The 21,310-nt window shown below is 39.1% G+C and overlaps 1 protein-coding gene across 4 annotated transcripts in view; it reads left to right on the forward strand.

Annotated features, from left to right (window-relative positions):
• The window catches only part of CTNND2 (catenin delta 2), an 881,420-nt gene that overhangs the window by 323,002 nt on the left and 537,108 nt on the right, over nucleotides 1-21,310 (forward strand). The window lies entirely within an intron of this gene.

Genomic DNA, 21,310 nt, shown 5'->3' on the forward strand with positions numbered 1-21,310 from the left:
TATATCAAAATCTCCCAGTTTGTTTTTGGTTTTTTGGGTTGTTTTTCTTTTTTGTAAATGATCCAGATTTGTAGGTTCCAGAAATGAAAGAAAGAGCATTTTATGTACCCTATATTGTTTGCTAATGTTTGATGCTAAATTATAAAATTGCTCCTCAAATATCAATCACACCTGCAATTCCCCATGTGTAAAAATATTTCAGATTCATAGATAGGATGATTATTCAATCGGAGTCGGTTTGTGATTATAAAATATTTAAAAAACAAAACAAAATAAAACTTAGTCACTTGACCACACAATAAATTATCTGCCTTAGGACCATGTTTTCATATTTAAAAATTTAAGTGTGTATAACTGTGTGTGAGTGTGAGTGTGACACTGTGTGTATGAAAGAAACATAAGTAAAACTCTACAAGATTTAACTTTCATTTCCCAAAAATGCATTGTACTTCCTGCCATCTTGTTCTATGTTGTGTTTTTGACACTCTACACTTTTATGGAAGTGTCTTAGTTAAGGAAACAATGGATGCTGGTGCATAAACTCCAACAGTATGGTGACGCAACACTATAGAAGAAGTTTGTTTCTCATTCATGCAACGAATAGAGGCCAGGGATGCTGGTCAGGGACTGCTTCCCCGCTTCCCCTCCGTGCAGTGATGAAGGACCCAGCTTCTCTCTTAAGAGCCCTGCCATCCCCCGTGGCTTCATCATCAGTTGCATTGTCAATTGCATCACTGCACCCACAGTCCATTGATGAGAACCAGTCACATGGCCTCTTGTAGATGGAATTCTAGGGTCTACAGCCACTCTGATCAGGAAGCAGGAGCATGTGTGTCAGGGTCTCTAAGCTGTCTGCTGCCACAAAAGAATTAAAAATCATTTATCTGTTGCTTTAAAATGTTTTATCATTGTGAATTTGTAGCTGGAATGTTTCCTATTGTAGGCACCCGCCATTAGTCGTTTAATATTATTCTTTTCTTTGTCAAATAGAGGTAAAGTTTTAAATGGAAACCATTGCACCTCTTGTTGTTAGACTAGGATACTTAGATGGAATACTATTTTCAATTGCAAAGCCTTATTTAGGATATGTAGAAGCATATCCACTTCTGTATCCAAGTACCTAGGCTATAAGTAGCTGCAAATAGGTACATTGCGATCTCTTAAACTCATCACAGACTTGTCTGAACATTCAGATTAACCAAAGCAGGGCAGAAAAGAAAAGGGAAAAGTGAATTGTAGCCACTTGAAATTGTTTCCAGAAGGTTGACTGGTTGAAGCTGGTGAGACTAGGGTAGGAAGAAAAATAATACTTGTAAGAGTATATTCGACTTAGTACATGTGGCTATACCTATTTGAAGAGCTTTTTGTCAATGGTGAACATAGCTAAGACTATCAGGATTTTTAGATCTATACGCACTATAGAAGTGATGCCTATTTTGCTTTGAAACCCTTTGTCTCACTGTCAGTTGGATTACCTGTTCAAAGCATATTCCTAATCTTTCTGTGTGATATTTTTGCATAGTATACATCTTTTATTTTGTTTCACCCACTCCCAGCCCCTGGCAGGAGCAGGTCTAGTGGGCCATGTTGTATCTTATGCCTCAATTCCCAACTTTTGATTGGATTAGAATGGATTTCTGACCCAAGGGTAATTTGTCCAGTGACCAGCCTGTGATAAAATGGGCCCTTACTCTTAAGAATGTGAAATAAGTGACCCTAAATCTTGACATCCAATGGTGGTGCTAGTGGTTGGTGGCCATGTGGATTGTGTGCTAGTGTGGGAATCGGTGGTGATAGAGAGCAGTCCAACAGAAAAAGACCATATTGTGCCTGAAAGTCAAAGAGACTATTAGTTATCATTAGGACTGGCTGCATTTCAGATGTTGCATTTATGAGATTATCTTTTAAATTCTTAAAAACTTTCCTCCTCCCTGATTTGATTTGATTGAGTTGATTTATTTTCTTAGGTCCAGTGTCTTGAATAGAACATACCTGTGAACTACCAAAGTAGACAGAAAATTTATCCCATGACAATTTTTGGTTCTTTAGTCTGTATCTTGCATCCTTAGCTCACGGTTCATGATCCATAATCAATAATTCTGTGTTAAATATGTATTAAATAATAATGTTGAGCGCAGGTGACACTGCCTAATTACTTCCCCTTGCCATATAGCTTTATAATATCAGTCTTCATCAAACGTAATTGTTTTGTATTGTGGAACTCTCTAATGTATGAATTTGCATTTGAATAATACAAGCAATTTACTGATATTTCACTGGAGAAAAACCAACGCATAGCTTCTACTGTTCTTTTTTTTATCATAACCTAGTTGTTTGCTCAGCTTCAGAAATGCACCTTTTGAAATTCAAGTCTTTATTAAGGGTGATAGACTAACCTAGTTAGCACTTCAAAAGGGATATTTAAAAATAAAAAGAATAGAATAGAAACAATATTTTAAAAAAGAATAATAAGTAAAGAGTTCTGTGATAATTTAGATATTGTCCCAGACTTAGAGCTACTTGGCAGGGGTAAGAGAGTTTCTTAGAGGAAATGAAACAAAGTTAAATATTTTTCAGACTTTTATATAAATGGTAAAAATGAATAATACAATTAATTTGGTTTTCCTCTGCCTTTATTGGTGATAGGAAATAGCACCATCTGATTCCTAAGACCTCTTTCCTGCTTGTCACGCCAATAGTTTAAACTGACTGAAAAAATGTTATTAATATGCGTTTATAACAGTCAAGTCTATGGTAGTCAATCAAATAATAAATGAGAACACTGAGAATTCGGAGAAGGGAGAATCTGGAGATATTTGTTGTTGCAGCATATGAGCTTCTGCATCCAGGTCTCTGAGGGTATAAGTAGCTGCCGATAGGAACATTATGATCTCTCAAACTCTGCACAGACTTTTCTGAACATCCAAATGTATATCGTAGCTTCCAGAATTCAGATCAATTAGTGGTTATCTAAGTGTTATCAATCTTATACAAAGGAATTATTGGGGCTTCTTACTGTAGCTACAGTTCCACCATGTACTTTATCTCCTTCCTGTCTTGGTTTTCCTCACTCTGTTTCCAGGCCAAACCTTTCCAAGCTGTTGGATCCTTCTCCTATCCCATAACTAGAGAGTTTCGTTCCATACCTTCTCCCTGATTCCTCAGAACCATCCGGACCTGAGGCAGGAACATTATACAAATGATGTTCTTTGTTTAGAGTCATGATCAAATCCCTCCAGCTAGCAGCCCGCTCCCACCCTCTGGTTCACCCCTATCCCTCAGCCCAAGGCCTATCACTGAGGTCTTGGTCTGGCAACCAGTGAGCCATCCAGTACCTTCCAGGCTGGGGGCCTTGCGTTGCTCTTGTAAGCCCCATGGTCTGAGGACCTGCCTGTACCCATGCCTTGTCATACTCTCCATAGACCCCCATAATAGCATTCCCACTCATCTCTCTGCCTGCAGTCTGCCCAAATCTATCCTCCATGTAGTGTGAGATTGATCTGCATGATACATAAATCAGAACTATGTCTGTGAAGGACCGTTTCCCACTTATGAAATTCCATAAATACACCACTCTTTCTCATCTCAGTGCTTATGACCATGTGATCCCTTGTACCTAGAATGTCCTTCCTCTTTCACCTGCTCACCTCCTCTTATGGATCCAAGTTACCCAGCTGAGGGCTCACACCCTTATGAATGTTTTCTTGATCAGTCCAAACTGGGCCAGGTGTCCCTTCCTTGGGAGTCCTTAGAACTTAAAGCGTTGAAGATGAGCCTCTGTTGACCCTTCCTGAAGTTCCCTGCCAAAGAATGTTTTAACCTTCAGTTGCAGGATGTGTGGGGATTTTCTCAAGTGCAACTGAAAATTTAAGGACACCAAAATAGATGTCTAATCATACCCTTAATTCCATGGGCAGCAGGAATGTAATGGGAGAGAAATGGAATTCAACTCACAGTTGGAACTATCTATGGACTCCTCTGAAAGGAAACCTGACTCTTGGAAGACTGATGCTGATGATGATGCCTTGTGTCACTGGTGTATAGCTCAGAAACGAAGTCAAAAATTCAAAGCTAGAGAGATTCAACACATTATAAATTCTCCATTGCTAACTTTAAAGATAGTGGAAGGGGCTGTGTGGCTAGCAATGCACGTGGCTTCTAGATGCTGAGAATGATCTCCGACTGGCAGCCAACAAAGATAAGAGGACTTCAGTCCTAGAACCAAAAGGAATTGAATTCAGTTCACAGCCTGAATGTACTTAGAAGCGGATTATTCTCTAGAATCTCCAGAAAGGATAGTAGCCCAGCAGAAACTCTGATGATAACCTTGTAAGACCCTGAACAGAGAACACAACTATGCCATGCCTGAACTTTACAAAACCTGCAAAACTGTTAGCTAAAAAACTGGAAATTGTTTTCAGCTGCTCAGTTGGTGGTAATCAGTTATGCAGTAATAGAAAACGAATACCATGCTTTTCAATTGGTCTCTTAGAAATATCTTACGACAAGCTGAATTATGGAAGTTTTTTAGAGAAAATAAATTTTGTTTTGTGACCATCTGTATTTGATTTAAAAGTTTAATGTGTATAGCCAATTTTATTTTTCATATGTATATGCATGCATTTGGATCCACATATTAAAATAATCTGTAGCTTTGATTCTAAGAAGTGGAGGTATTTGAATGTGAGTGAAGTCATTATTTACTGTAGAGTAAGGACAACTAAATAAACCAATCCTCTTTAGCCTTGCCATTTTTATAATATAGATACCCAAGACTCTGGCTGGAGTTATATATAGTTAAAAAGACAAAGTGTAATATATATAAAAATTGCTTGCTCCACATAAGAAGATGCTCTTTCTTTCTCACGGATGAGCTATTGAATTTCTTGCAAACAAGTTTCCGTGAAAGACTGCCATATACTTGGAGAGTGGGATACAAAAGGAATTAGTGCTATAAATGTTATCAAAGGTCATTCTCTTTATTAACTAACTTCTGTGAGCCCAAATGCCAACAATTCTATAAATAGAATCTAAAAAGTTTTCCATACCTACAAAGAAGTCAGGCTTCTTTTAGAGAAAATGCTGATTTCTGATTAAGCTAGTTAACAGTAAAGTATCAAGTTTCTGCTCAGGACTCCATACAGATCTCTTTCTCCACCAGAAAGAGCAGGAACATTTATAGCTGTTGCTCCTTTCACCAGGAAATGCTTACTCCTCTGGTCTGCTTTTTTCTCCCAGGCATCCGCCCTCTGAGTCTTTCCCATCCTGCCTAGAGTCCATGGTCACTATTCTAAGCCATCTCTATACAATACCCTACTGTCCTTTGAACTCCCAATCCTGTGGTAAAATTTACACCCTGGATTAAAGCTGCTCTCTCCTCCTCCCCTACATTGAGACTTTGCTGTCCCTCCTGTTTCCTCCGCTAGTCTGTAAGTCATTCCCCAAGGGCAAGGACTAGGAGTAGCTGCCAGAGCAGTGGCCAGCACAGGGTAGCTGTCAATCAGTGCTGAATGAATAAATGAATGCATGAGTGTACAGTACTTTTGTTACTGTTCATATTCTCATCACTGTTGTTTTGGCAAAACCACCAGTCTTATTAATCTATAAATATTTCCGGCTCTACATATTCCAAAAAACATATATTGTATATATATAATACCTATCAGATGTTATCTTTTATTCTGACCTTGCCAGATCAGAATATTACATTTCAATCTTCATTCCAGTTTAGTTTTCATGTTAAATAGTATGTTGGATTCCAGGGCCAGTTGGTTTGATGTACTCTGTGTGTGGAACTGTGTTGACTTAGTCCTCATACTTTCACTCTGATCTTAGGAAGACACTGGTAATAGTGATAACAATAGTAACAATAGTAATAATTTTAATAATATTAATGATGGTTCTTATTCAACCATTTCCATAGGCAAGGGACAATATTAAATGGTTTAAATAGGTCATACCATTTATTCCAAGCTTACTGTATGAGTTAAGTCTCATTATTTCATTTTGTAGGTGACAACACTGAGATTCGGAGAAGGAAGTTCAGTTTCCCAATATCCAACAGCTAAGGACCAGACTTTGATTTTTGTATCGTATTGTCTTAATCTGCTCAGGCTGCTGTAACAGAATACCATAGATTGGATGACCTATAAACAATGTGAATTGATTTCTCACATTTCTGGAGCCTGGGAAGTACAATAGCAAGGCGCAGGCAAACTCAGTGTCTGCTGAGAGCCAGCTTCCTGTCTTTTTGCCATCTTTGAGCTGTGTCCTCACATGGTAGAAGGGGCAAGGGAGCTCTTTGGGGTCTCCTTTATAAAGGCACGAAGCCCGTTCATGAGGCTCCATCATCATGACCTAATCATGTCCCAGAGGCTCCACTTCCAATTACCATCACATTGGGCTTAGATTTCAACATATATGAATTTTGAGGGGACACAAAATTCAGTTTATAGCATATATTAAACACTTTGTTGTAGATTTCTGAGGGGTAACAAATAGTCAACTGTCTTAAGAATTTGATGTGGGTCTTAAAAAAGTTCAAACACTTAAGACTTAACAATTATTTGACGTATTTCTTATATAAGCTAATATATATTAACACTTTTGCGTCAATTTTGAAGCCTTTTTTCCAAAATATTTATATCAAAAAACTAATGTTAATTTTATATCTGAAAATAATCAACATACCAAATTTTATTTAGAATTTTTGCATTGTAGAACAGATGTTTTAGGAAAACTAAGTCTATTTTGAAATTTAACATTCTGATTGGTAGAGAACTGGAAATCTTGATAAATTTAATTAGTCTGGAAGATTTTTCATACTTTCTCTCATCCTTATAGCACTTTTTTAAACTCATAGATCTGAAAGGTGAAGTTTATATTTCCGTAAAGTAGAGCTAAATTTCATCATTGTGTTTTTATGGTATTGCCTAGCTTTGCTAATCTCTCTGAATTTCGTTTTTCTCTTCTACACAAATGAGGATAATGCTCTTCTGTGATTTTATAAAGATTAAATGAGAAATGTAAGTAAAGCATCTCACACACCATCTTGTGCACTGTTACTGGCGAATCATATTTGTTTTTCCTTCTTGATGAATATACAGATAATCTCCTTCCTAATATTTCTACAAAAGATAATAAAATGGTTCCTCTCACTGTGGACTAAAATGACGTATCAGGACAGCACCACATTTGTCTCCTTCACAATATAGACCAGAAAGCCACACAGAAATTGACATGATGAAATGGAAGAAAGCTCAAATCAATTTCCCTCTCACATGGTGCAACTTAATGTGTCTCTGGACCCACTGCTGGAGCTGCAGAGGGGACTTTTGATATTGTGTGGTTGTTAAAGGAAGAACAATAGTGCAGGGATAAAATGTGTATGACAGGAAATGCTCAATAAATTAAGATATAGAAACCAGTGACTGTTTGAATAGATATTTTTCACATAGAGAACAGCAGGAGATGAATACATTGACCAAAAGATGCATGTGCATCACTCTCCCTGGTTGTATAAATGTATAAATATGATAAGAAGTAGAAGTGCCTGTTGATGAAGGCATCTGCATGTCCTTCATGTCCTTTCTGCCTTCACTCAGATGCTGAGGGTCCAGAAGCTCTTACCAAGCTACTTATATTTATATTTGTTTGTTTGTGCCCATTTCAGAGGATTGGAAACCAGTGATATTTCATCTGACAAAATAATAATGAGCTTTGATCCACTTAAGAAGAGAGAGCTTTAGTGGTCAACACTGGGAGGATGACAACTTGCTGAATACCATGAACATTGTGTGTTCAAATTATTAAGGTGGAAAAGGCAGCAGGGGTATAGTAGGAAGAATGTTGTAGTAAGTATGAGGAGGTAATGGTTTGGCACCACCACACTCAACATGTGACTTGGGACAAGTCATTTGTGTTTCCTGGGCCTCCGTCCTCACCTGTGAAATAGAAACAATGAGTGCCTAGGTTTTTTACAGCTCTCATCTTGTGCTCTTCGTCTGATTCAAACCTCTCATTATAGGCACTAAGTCATGTCTGAATATTTTAATATGGGGATATTACTTGAACTCGAGTAACAAATCAAAGTAATTAAGTCATGAGGCTAGCAAGATGTTACCAAATAGATTTAGTGCTTCAGAGGAAGGCAGATAGATGTCTATAAATTTATGTAAATAGTTTTTTCAATATAAGAATCTTCAGTAGGTCAAGGCATGAGCTTTATAACTGGGAAAACACAGCCTAAAAGACGTTTGTAAATAGTATTGTAAACTGCTTCAGATGGTCAAGACGTTTTCAAGTTTGGCTAAAATCTGGGGTAAAGATAGGGAACTGGGACAGTGTTTCACACTGACAGATCACATGGTGTGGGCCTTTTAAGAAATGATTGTCGGTTCCGTTAAAAAAAATATTTTTGAAGTACTTCCAAGGGCCCAACATGTTTGCAAGTACTCCTTCAAAGGTGAATGTGGTGCAGCTCCTGACCTCCAGGTGTTTACTGTCAAATACAGAGAGAGGCATATAAGCAGGTAAAACATGATAAAATATGTTGGTCTGTGAAGAGAACAGGAAGCAGCGCCAAGGATGGTTTCACAGAGCAATATCTGTGTGTCAAGGATGTGAAACATTGGCAGGAAAGAAAATGGGATAAAGGCGCTGTTCAGAGGAAAAGGTCAACTTCGGAAAGACAAGGGTCACTTTGGAATCAGTGTGGCTGGAATAGCAAGCCCATGGCGTGGCCTGGTGTTGGATAAGTGTACAGAGAGACATGATCATTCTGTGAGTGGCCATATGGGTGAAGCTAGAGACTTTGGATGTTGTTGAGTGGGCAATAGAACATGAAGACAGTTTTACCCAAGGAAGTGATGTGATGAGCTTTGGTTCTGCCCACTGTGTGGAGAGCGGATTGAAGCCCATGAAGGCTGGAGACCATGGCACAAGTTCGAGATGGTAGCCATTGTCCAGGAGGTGGGTCATAAAACTTAAACCAAGGTCGTGAGCACTTCTGTTTCATGTTTAGAGTTGAGAAGGTCTGGGGACTCACCGTGTCAAAGAAGACAGAATAGCATTGCAAAATTATTTATTTTTTTTTAAATTTAAATATTTGGTAGGCTGAGCCAACACTGTGAGCTTAGCTTCTACCATAGCATTGCCTATTTTCAACAAGGAGACTTTGAGTTTTTTATTTCATAGTAGGTGAATGTATTCTAATTCCCTTTTATCCAGGAGGAACTATGGTAGAATTTTAAATTTAAGAGATTGCTGCATTAGCAGCAGGCAGCAAAGATGTTGCCTAATTTGTTGACAGTAAAGCTGCATTCATAAGCCCGGTCTTCTCAAACATCTGTTTGTTTAGTACCTCAAGAGCTGAGGAAGTTCAAAAATTGTCACACATTGTCGCTTAGTCTTATGCACTTATTTGAGAATGTAACTCTCAGCAAGATTTTATTGAAAAGATCTGTCCAAGGAATTGACTGCAAACTTTACTCAAAATTTCGCAATTAACCTTCTCCGACTAATTATGGATGATGGTATCCACCTGTTGAGAATTCACTGTCATTTTGACATTCCTCATTTAAGGTAAAGAGTTTCATTCTGTCTTGAGGGACTCATATTTCGCGTGTCATGTCACAAATGCCCAGCAAATACTGAAGCTCTAATTTAAGGAGGTGGTGTGGAATGCTGATTAAGATAATGCAATTTGGAACCAGTAAGTTTTAGATTTGAATCTCGGCTGTGCATCTTGCTAACTGTGTGACATTGGGAAATATACTAGTCCTCCAGAAACTCTATTTTTCTATCTGTAAGTTGGAGAGAATAGTAATTACCTTAGAAGTTTGTTGTAAGGAGTAGATGTGAAAATGTGTTTAAAACAATTTGCATGTTTGTCACAGAGGAAGTATTCAATATATGTGGGCTGGTCCTCTTCTTAATTAACTTATTAATTGATTTCTATAATGTTACAATTATGACTCACTTGTCACGTGCACAAGTAGATAAGAAATTTCCTCATTTTCCCAGAGAAATATTATTTATTTATACTTTCTCTTCTTTTTCTTTTATTTATTGGGTGATTATGATGATGTCAAATTAACTGAAGACAGAGTATTCTAACTACTGCCATTCTCTGCCAGGGAACACCACAGTAAAGTGACGTTCTTAAATTAATGTGTGAGTAATATGTACGTGATAATATAACCATGATACACCAAAACATCACACTGTTTAGGACACAGTCCCATCACCGTGAAAATTGTATTCTCTCTCAGGTGGATAGTTGCTCAAGGTCACTATAATTTTGAGTGGCTGTGTACTACTATAAATAACCTTCATTTAATGCCTTTGTAACCTGGCACAAGAAAAGAATTTTACCAAAGAGATGAAGGTGGGAATAGAGAAAATTCTTGAATTTACCTAAACACTGGAATTGTTAGCATTCTTTTAAGGCCTTGGGGATCTTCAAAGGATTATGGAAGCTAATGATGTCCCTTTGGGACTTGTGTCTAAAACCTGAAGTCAGCCTGTCTTGTTCCTAATTCAGAGAAGCATTGCTCACAGCCGTGTGGGTGGATGCTGGGGTCAAGAAAACAAGGGCAAATCTATAGAAACATGGGTTTATGAAGTCCTCCATTATGACAGAAAGGAGTGCAAGATCTCATTGATTGATTCATTCATTTGTTCAACACATAATTCATGGACCTACTATGTGTCACACAATGTAATAGACACTGGGAGTACAATTCTGGATGAGGAGAGCAAATTGCCTGCCTGCATGTAACCTGTAATCTTCGCGCTGCCCTAGGATGTTACTTTGTTTGGTAGGGATGATAACAAGATCTTTCTCTGGTTAAAACTGCTCTCCTTAGCGTTTGTAACAAAGTGTATGTCAAGCTAACTTTGATGTGCGTGATCGACCACTTAATCCTAAGAGGACACAGCGAAAGCAGGATCAAAATTCAAGAAAGAGAATTAAGTTAGCTCGATTCTATTTAAACTACCCTTTGGGGTAGGGATAGAGAAGTGTATTTTAAGCTTAAACTTGACCATTTCAAACAGTTATTATGTTTGGCTAACGAACTAGCATCCAGAGGGAGAAAACTAATCAGAACTTAGTTTCCTGTGCAACTCATGGAGTCAGAACAAAGGAATAATAGACTAATGAAGAAATAAAGCTCCATAGAATATTTGAAAGTTTTTAAAGAACTACTAAAAACTTCAAAATAAGGGAATTTTAGGAAATAAGATATAAAGAAACTGGTGGTGTTTCTATAAGGGAATTGGATTCACCATTTTTCACAGATTTAACTTGCATCATTATTCCCAGGGAGAATTCTTTCATTTTAAATCCGAAAAGTACAAAACCAAATGAAACTCTGAAATGCTAATTACACAAAATGATAAAATAAGATACTTCCAAATAACAGTATTCTATTAAAATCGATTGATAGCCTATTTAAAAAATGTTGTCCTTTATTAATAGGGCTTTAGTTATGGAGTGAAGAGAATTTCTATGAGATCATCCTATATAAATATAATTTTCAGAAATAAATCTTAGATTTTAAGATAGTGGCATACATGCTGTAATAAAGTATATGATATGTTCAATGGAGAATTCATGGTATTTTTATATGCATTGTTTAAAAAATGCCACAGCCCTGCTGAGGAAATAGAATTTGACCCATAGTTACTGGAGACTCTTCCCCACCCTTCTCTCATTATATCTCTCCCTATCGGAATAGCAAAATATGATTTGGTTTGCCTGGTTTTGAATCTTACATAATTATGTTATGTATCCTTTGCAACTTGCTTTTTTTACCGAACTGTAATTTTTTCAGCTTTATCCATGCTGATATGGGTGCTTACAGTTCATGCATTTTTCACCAATGCCTTGTAGTTCATCATGTGAATATGCCAAAATGCATTTATCTTTTCTCCTTGGAAGAACATTTGAAGAGCTTGCAGATTTGCTTTTAGAAACATATGGCTTGGACATAATTACATGGGACTCGTAGTGTGGGTGTGCAACTGTTTCTTTTGGGCATGCACAGAAGAACAGTGGTTGGTTTGTAGGATTTGAACATCTTCAGCTTCCTCTGTAATGCTAAAGAGCTGTCCAAAGTAGCTGTACAAATTTACATTCCCATCAGCAAGGAATAATTTGTTGCTCCATATAACTCAGCAGTACTTGCTATTTTCCAAGTTTCTGCTGGTGCTGTTGTTGCAAATCTGGTGGGTTTGAAGTTTACATCCCCCTGACTTCTATATTAATAGAACTTTTTATACATTTATTAAATATTCATGTTTATTCTTTTAAATGCCTATTCATGCCTTTGGACATTTTTCTTTTTCTTAGTTATTTTAATTCTCAATGTATTCAGATACTAATCCTTTGTTAGTTGACTGTGTTACACCATGTTCTCCCGGACTGTGTTTTTCCACTCTTTTATGGCATCCTCTGATGAACAGAAGTGCTTATCTTAGTGTTACTCGGTTGATCAGTCTGTTTTCTTTAGGATTCATGTTTTTTAGAATCGTGTTTAAGAAATCATACCTACTAGAACAACATTAAAATAATTTCCTATGTTTCCTTTTAATAATTGTAAAGTTATGCTTTTTTACATTCAAGTCTTTAATTCATTTGTAATTGAATTTTTTTTGCTTGGCAGAAGGTAGTGTTTCAATTTTCTTTTTTTCCATGTAAATAAGTGATTGTCCCAATACCTGCTATTGAGTAGATTGTCATTTGTCCCATAAGCTACAATGCCATCTCTATCATAGGTCAAATTTTCACATGTGGTCTACTTTTGAGAAATTGAGGGAGAATTACAGCTTTATTATTTTGAGGCTTGCTATTCATGAACTTGCTGTCAACACATTTTATTTAACGTCTTTCAATGAAGTTTATACATTTCTTCTTAAAGGCCTTGCACTCTTCTTTGTTTAGTCCACTTGCAGGCTCCTGAGAGTTTTTGTTGCTCTTAGAAGTGTTATCTTTTTATAAGATGCATCTGCGAAGAGTTTCTTTTTAATATAAAATTGCAATTGGTTTTTATATATTGATCTGATACCAAGCAAACTTGCTAAACTCTTTCATTCCTTCTGTAATTTGTTTGTAGACTCCTTTAGAGTTTTGTGAGTAATCCATGAAGATTACTGTGTTATGTCTGCTTTTAAAATCTTTTACCTTCCATTTAGTTTCATTTTCTTTTCTTGTTGGTAAAAAGAGGGAGAGAGGAGGCAACCTTTTTGGTTTAATGGAATTCCTTTCATCTTTATCACTATGAGAACTGCCGCAGGGTCTTTTAATAACAACTTTATTGAGATATAATTCATATACCATTCAATTCACTCCTGTAAAGTGTTAATTTTAATGGTTTTTAGTATATTTATAGAGTCTTGCAACCATTACCACAATCAATTTTAGAACATTTTTATCACCCAAAAGAAGCCCTATACTCTTCCAAGTGCTATGTATTTTCCTTTTCTGGGCATTTCTTGTAAATGGAATCAGGCGTTATGAGGTCTTTTATGATTGGCTCCTTTTACTTAGCAAAATGTTTTCAAAGTTCATCCATGTTGTACCATGTATTAACACTTCATTTCTTTTTATTGCCCAATAGTATTCAATTGTATGAATATACCACACTTTATCTGCTAATCAGTTGTTGGACATTTTGTTTGTTTCCTATATTGGCTATTATGAATAGTGCTTCTCTGAGCATTTATGTACAAATCTTTTTGTGCATATATGTTTTCATTTCTCTTGGGTATATAGCTACAATTGGGGTTTCTGGATTACTCTATGCCTAACGTAGTTTTTTATAGATTTGTTTTATCTAGTTAAAGTCATTCCGTTTATTCCTAATTTGGTAAGTTTTCATTATAAAGAATTATTAACTTTTAGATGTTACAGCTTTCAATAGCTCGTTCCTTTTTGTTGCTGAATAATATTCCATTGTATGGATATACCAAAATTTGTATATTCATTCACCTGTCGATGGACATTGGAACAATTTATAGTTTTTGCTATTTATAAATGAAGCTACTATGAACAAGTCTTATACACAAGTATTTGTATGACATATACTTTCTTTTCTTTGGGTGAATATATGGCAGGTGTATGTTTAACTTTTCAAGAGAATGCCAAACTGTACCCCAAAGTAGTTGGACCATTTTCCAATCCTATCAATGGCATATGTGAGGTCTGTTAAGCTGTCTCTAATATGCTAATTTAAGCTATATTTTTCATTTCTATAAGTTCAATTTGTTCTTATTCAAATCTGTTTTGGAATATTAGATGATGTCTTAGTTTTAATTCCAAAATCCCCTTTATATCTTTAAACAAGTTAAACATGCTTTTTTCATGTTCTAAATCTGGTAAGTCCACTATCTTCAATCTTGGCAAATCTGATTCTTCTGTTTATTGCTTCTCATGACTCTTGCTCACAGGAACTTATTTTTCCTTGTGTTTGAAACTTCTGATTGTGGGTTCATGGTCCTTGGAGTTTATGTGTGGGAATTTGAGTTTAAGGTGTGGTCTTCCAAGGAGGATGTGTCATTTCTCCTGTCAAGTACGGGAGAGCCCTACTGAATTAAGATCACTTTAAATTGAATTATTGGCCTGAATTTGGAGAGAGAGTCATAAGTCATATGAGCATGGCATTAAATGCACATGAGTAAGACCCCTTCTATTTTGAAATGCCTGTGATTCTCCTTTATTTTCAGACTGAGCTGGTGAGGGATGCCTGCCACCCTTGTTTCAGTTGCTCCAGGACACACTTACAGCTTTAAACAGCAATTGTTGACGTCATCCTTCTTTTTATCAATGAATAAGACACAACAAAATAAAACAAAGCAAAACAAGGCAATAATAGATCCTCAAACTATCTAGTTGACTTGAATTATGCAAGTAATACAGGGCTGGCGTTTATTTGTGAGTATTCACTTAAATGAAATATCTTCTGCCCTAAACCCCATTGTGCTGCTGTGTCTTCCTCACATGATGGAATGCCCATATATGTGGACAAGACTTACCTTGAGTGGAAAACACATCTCATCACTTTTCTGATCAAATCCTGTTATATTTCAGCATAAAGAAGCATTTTGACCAGACTGGAATGTTTGCATACTTAATCTACATAGATAATGAAACGAGAACCCTGCCTGTTTTGGCTGTCCCTGAAACGTTTTCAAAGTTAGGACTGAAAAGAATTCAGGGATTTTGACTGCAGTTGGTTGAGAAGTCTCATAGACAAAAGTTGATTCCAGGGCTGGCCCAGTGGTGTAGTGGTTAAGTTTGCACACACTGCTTAGGCAGGTGGCTTGTAGTCCACCAGTTCAGATCCCAGGCATGGAGCTACACACCACTCATCAAGCCATGCTGTGGCATCATCCCACATATGAAATAGAGGAGGGTTGGCACAGATGTTAGCTTAGTGACAATCTTCCTCAAGCAAAAAGAGGAAGATTGGCAACAGATTGGCTCAGGGCCAATCTTCCTCACCAATCAATCAGTCAATCAGTTGATTCCACTTACTTGCAATACCTGCTCAAAGCCCCAGAACACATTTAGAGGAGGTATGCCTGTGATTATCGAGTTCTACAGATGCCAGACAATTATGTATCTTGCTTATCCTGAAGTTTTGATGTGAAAATCCAGTATTAATAAATGAGAGCACTGGAGTTCAGAAATGAAGTATGGGCGGTGCCTTGCCCCCTGCCCCACATATCTAGACCCCCATTCCCATTGCCTTTGGCTTTGCAGGACCCACATAAATCGGAGGTAGGATGATGCTTTATCAAGGCTTTGTGATATTCTAGAAGACAGATGGAGTTGTGATTCATACACAATTAAAGATTAAAAATGGAAGCCAATGTGTTTCATAAGTTTATTGAGAAAATTGCCTGAGTTAAGAGTTGTATAGAGGCCTTTTCATTTCTTTCAAAACTGTGATTATAATAACTTGACTAGATTATATGCCTTCTTAAGTTTATTATTAAATACAGAATCATTTCACCATCATCCCATTATTTAAATAAGATAGTGTGTGCAAAAGCATTTGTAAATGGTAGAGCACAGTGTAAATGAAAGTGGTTATGGTTAGTCATAAAATACTTCCCATTACTAGCTGCTATATAGCACCAACTTATGTTGGCAGCTGTAACCATACACTCATTTATTTTAAAATGAAACAAAGTTAATACTCAGAATTCTCATTCTGGGAGCTTACTCAGAAATAAAGCAGAAAAATCTAGAATATTACTTAAAAGGACTTTTTAAATAATGAATAAGTAGAATCTTTCTTTGTTTTATAGTTATCTGTCTCTTTGCCTTTCCCTCAAAAGAAGGTTGTTTTCAGCAGACAGTGGGTCTCTTCAGCAGAATGCAGGGTGAGGGGTTAGAATTTAATACAATTCATTATTGAGTGTGAATATTTACTGATCCTAAGATTTGAGAGTATCCTCTTGTGTGCTTCTGAAGTAACTCCCACAGCTCATGCCCTTGGCCAATAGAACCATTTAAGTTACCGCATGCCTTCTCAACAGGGGCACTATCATGTCCCCAAGGGGCTAAAAATTGTTGTTTATTGGGGTGGGCCAAAGAACATTAGATATTATAGTGGTTAGTGGTCCTCCAAAGGTCACAGTGCGTAGACAGATATACAGTATACAGTATCTCTATGGAGTTTTGGGGTGGATTTGGAAAAAAAGTCTGAAAAGACTCCTTAGGGTGCTGATAATGAAAAAAGGTGGACAAATATGGCTTATGGGGATGTGGACATTTGTCTCATATAGAATCTAAGTGCTGGGGCCGGTACATATTTGCAGTCATGAGCCCCGGAAAAGTTTATTATAGTCAAATAGTAGACTCAATTTACTTTAGGTATCATGTCCAACTGTTCTTTTATCGAAGATAAGAAAGGTATTTTCTGTCCCTTATCTAAAGCCCTTTATGGAAAAATGCAAGCATGGCTGTAATTCTCTAAGGCTAGAAGCTTAGTTCCGCTTTTTTCCTGATCCCTAAACTGTTGTCACTAAGTTTCAGTCATTGAGTTTAATTTGGGAAATGCATTCTATTCTTTGATGTCCTTTTTATGGTGGAGGCCCTGATTTGAGGAAATAAAAGAAACAGAAATGGCAATACCTTCCTAATTGGGGTGTGATGACCTTGGAAAAGAACTGTTACTTTGACTGGCTTTTCTCTATGGTTATTTACCATCATCTCAGAAGCTAGTACCAAATTACCATAAGTAACAGTTAAGCTTGGCCCCAAGAGTATTTTACATTAGCGGTTCTCAAGCTTGGCTGTGCAATTAGAATCACCTGGGAAACTTTTAAAAACACTGATACCTGGGCCCCCACCTCAGAGACTCTGACTTCCTTTGTCTGCAAGTGGCCTAGGGATCCACAGCTTTTAAAGGACCTGAGATGAATCCCAGGTACAGCCAGGGGCACCAGCCTCTGCTCTGTGTTCTCAAGCAGCCTCTCTCCTTCACTGATGATGTCCACTGCTGTATGCACTGAGCTTTGGATTAGACCAACAGCTTTGTAGTTTATAATCTAGTCCTCAGTACCCCTGTGAAAGGTCTGGAATCTGACTCTATAAGAAACTAGTCTGCAGCATTTGTCATTTTGAAAGTATAATGATAATAGCGGATATTCATTAAACCCTTGCCTGTTCTAAGGACTCTTTGTTGCGTTAACTTATTTAATTCTCATAGCAAACTATGAAGCAAGTAGAAACCATTTTTATTTCCATTTTCAGGTAGGGGTAAGCCAGGAGGAAGGAATCACATTGGGATTTAAACATGGGTGTTATGACCACCCAGGTCCTAACAGTTTTCTCTACTTATTCTGGAATTCCCATTGACTCCTGCAAATTATTACGCAGCACTTACTAACAAGGAGCAGGGGGTCTGTAAGATGCAAAGGTGAAGGGGAATGGGCACCACTCTCAAGAAGATTTGTGCTCCACAGCCTAATGGCGAGGCGTGTGTCATAAGGAGTTATGCTGGCAACTTGAAAGTGCCTTAAAGAGAGACTTGGGAGGAGGGAGAGATTTCTTGAAGCTAAAGTGAGAAGCAAGACTGTAGGCTTGAATGCAGTTCGTTTTTAACTGGAGCCGTGTACTATAGGGTGTAGATTTGTAGAAATATTAGGTCAAACATAGGAAATTATTCATATCCAACCATTTGACCTACAGCCATAGCAATTTCATATGGTTCAACCTATGAGAGAGTGCGATCCTGGTAGTGAGACTAGCATGTGACAGTGCCATGAGAGTCCCTTGGATGTTGATAGGATAGCATCTGCTGGAGAAATCCGGAGACTTGCACTGGCCCTTGGTGTCATCCATGGCTTGCTAATTGCATCACTGTTACATCGAGACAATTCTTGCAACTGAAAGCCTTGCTCGTCTAGACCATGGACCTGTGCTGAGGTCCCCCAAACAGCAATGGCATGGAGTGACTCAAATACCACTAAGCCATTTGTAAATAATGAATTAAAATAGGTGATCAGAAGACAGGGAGAGACAATGCTTCCTTAGGGCTGTGAGTTTGCAGCATCAGGGAGCATGGGAAACACTTACCAAATAGAATCTATAAGGTAGACCGTGGGCTGGGCCCTGGGCCTTAGAGAGAGGTAAGCTCTTTCCCAAGGCACAGTCACTGGGAAGGGGTAAGAACTCAAATGGATGTACTCTATAGTCAGCCAGAATAACGTCCAAGTCAAAGAACAGTCTTCACATGTACACAATGTTTGACGAATCTTGTGTCTCACATCTGCTATTAGGTGCACCTGAAGAGTGGCGACCCTGACATTTTCATCTTCAAATTCCTCCCCAGTCTGAACATAGGACACCAAGGGGCATTGTACACTGGTAAACTGAATTGACCTGAAGGATACACCACACATCTAAAAATCAACAATTAATGTTAATAGCAATAAATGTAATTAATCTTAATAACAGTAATTTAGGGATTTAAAAAAATTCAATGTATGTCCTATGCATCTTTATATCTTTTTTTTTTTTTTTTTTTTGCTGAGGAAGATTAGCCCTGAGCTAACATCTGTGCCAATTCTCCTCTATTGTTTTATATGTAGGTCACTGCCACAGCATGGCTGATGAGTAGTGTAGGTCTGCACCCAGGATCCAAATCCATGATCCCAGGCTGCCACAGTGGAGTGCACCAAACTTAACCACTAGGCAACCAGGCTGGCCCCTATGCATCATTTTTATAAGAATTACTTACAGCTTTTGTTGATTCCGTTTAACTCCTATTATAGACAGCCAGGTGAAGAATCTTATTAGCCTACTGGAAAACTATTGAGAATTGTTTATGAGAACGTTGTCATTAAAATAACATCCTGTGAATTGTTGGAGAGCTCTACAAAGCAGAATGCATCAGCCTAAGTGTTCCCAGCCAGTCTGATTAGGAAAGCACTCTTCACAAAAAATAACTAACAAGACACCCAGAAATAGATTACTTACATTTATTTCTCTTCATTAAGCATCCAGATCTCAAGTAGAATGTCACTGAGTAATGATGGAATATATAGAATAAAGTTGCTCAACTGCCACGTTGCTGCATTTCTTAGCATCCAGAAAGCGTTATGAAAATAGCAGAAGCAGCAGTATTACCGACAGCGATTAATCTTTGAAATTAAGATCAGGGAAAAAAATTATTATAATAAATCTCTTTGCCCTATTTATACAGAATTCCTTACTTTGATATGCTAAGAATACTATTAAAGATAGTGGCCATTGGAGGAGGAAGATCCAAGATGGTGCCGTGAGTAGTCCTCTTTGTCTCTCCCCCTTCGAGTCTACAATTATTTGGACACTTATCGCTTGACAAAGGATATCCAGACAGCATCTCAGGACGTCTGAGACACCCATGTGACTATACATCGGAAGGCAGACGGACTTTCCTCTGGGAGGATGTGGAAATAGGTGAAAACTCTCCGACCCCGACGAGCAGCCTAGTACCCGCAAGTGGCTTTCTTCCAACGGACGCCCCCAGAGGACCTACACATATCTAGGGCAGGAGCGAGCACACAACAGAGGAGCGACGGTGGAAACAGGTGACCAGAACCCTACCTAAACCCCCCGCAATTACTCCTAAACGCAGAGGGAAACTTTGGAGTTGCACACCTGAGCCCTCAGGGAGAGTCTCTCCCCGCCATTGGCGGGGAGACTCCGCCTGGTGCTCGCGGCGCCCGGAGGGTCCCAGAGAGAGTCGCGGAGGGTACGGAGGTCTCCCAGCTGTCGTTGCCCGCCCTGTGGGAGTAGGGATTGCCGGAGATCTCGGAGAGGACCGGGGCTGGGGGAACTTTCAAAGGCCGGCTCTGCGACCCGGAGGGGAAGCTCTGGAGTTCCGCCTGGGCAGCAGACAAAACTCTCTGTCTGCCATTAGCAGAGGGGCCACGCCGAGCATTCATGGCTCCGGGAGAGGCCCGGAGAGAATCCCAGAGGGCGGGGCAAACCCCAGCTGCCGTTGCCCACCCCGTGGGACTAGGGATTGCCGGAAATCTCGGAGAGGACCGGGGCTGGGGGAACTTTCAAAGGCCGGCTCTGCGACCCGGAGGGGAAGCGCCGGAGTTCCGCCCAGGCAGCAGACAAAACTCTCTGTCTGCCATTAGCAGAGGGGCCACGCCGAGCATTCACGGCTCCGGGAGAGGCCCGGAGAGAATCCCAGAGGGCGGGGCGACCCCCAGCTGCCGTTGCCCGCCCTGTGGGACTAGGGATTGCCGGAGATCTCGGAGAGGACCGGGGCTGGGGGAACTTTCAAAGGCCGGCTCTGCAACCCGGAGGGGAAGCGCCGGAGTTCCACCCGGGCAGCAGACAAAACTCTCTGTCTGCCATTAGGAGAGGGGCCATTCCCAGCATTCAGGGCTCCGGGAGAGGCCCGGAGAGAATCCCAGAGGGTGGGGTGACCCCCAGCTGCCGTTGCCCGCCCCGTGGGACTAGGGATAGCTGGAGATCTCGGAGAGGACTGGGGCTGGGGGGAGTTCCAGAGACCCAGCTTCGTAGCCTAGGGGGAAACCCCACAGGCTCACAGCAGCCTTAGGGAAAGCCTCTGCACAGCACCAGTAGAAGGCACCCAGCCGCCAGCCACAAGGCTGGAAGACCGCAGGGCAAAAGCAGCATAGCTAGGTGAACTAACCACAGACTGTAGAAGATGCCAATAGCTCTCCTGCGACCCATAGAGGACAAGTGAGATTTTGTGGGTGCCGACAGCAACGGAGCGACAAATATAATTGATCCCACCCCTGGCCGCTGGAAAAGCCCATAACACCGTTGCAG

The sequence above is a fragment of the Equus quagga genome, chromosome 9 (assembly GCF_021613505.1).
Source record: "Equus quagga isolate Etosha38 chromosome 9, UCLA_HA_Equagga_1.0, whole genome shotgun sequence".
In the NCBI taxonomy this organism is placed as follows: Eukaryota; Metazoa; Chordata; class Mammalia; order Perissodactyla; family Equidae; genus Equus; species Equus quagga.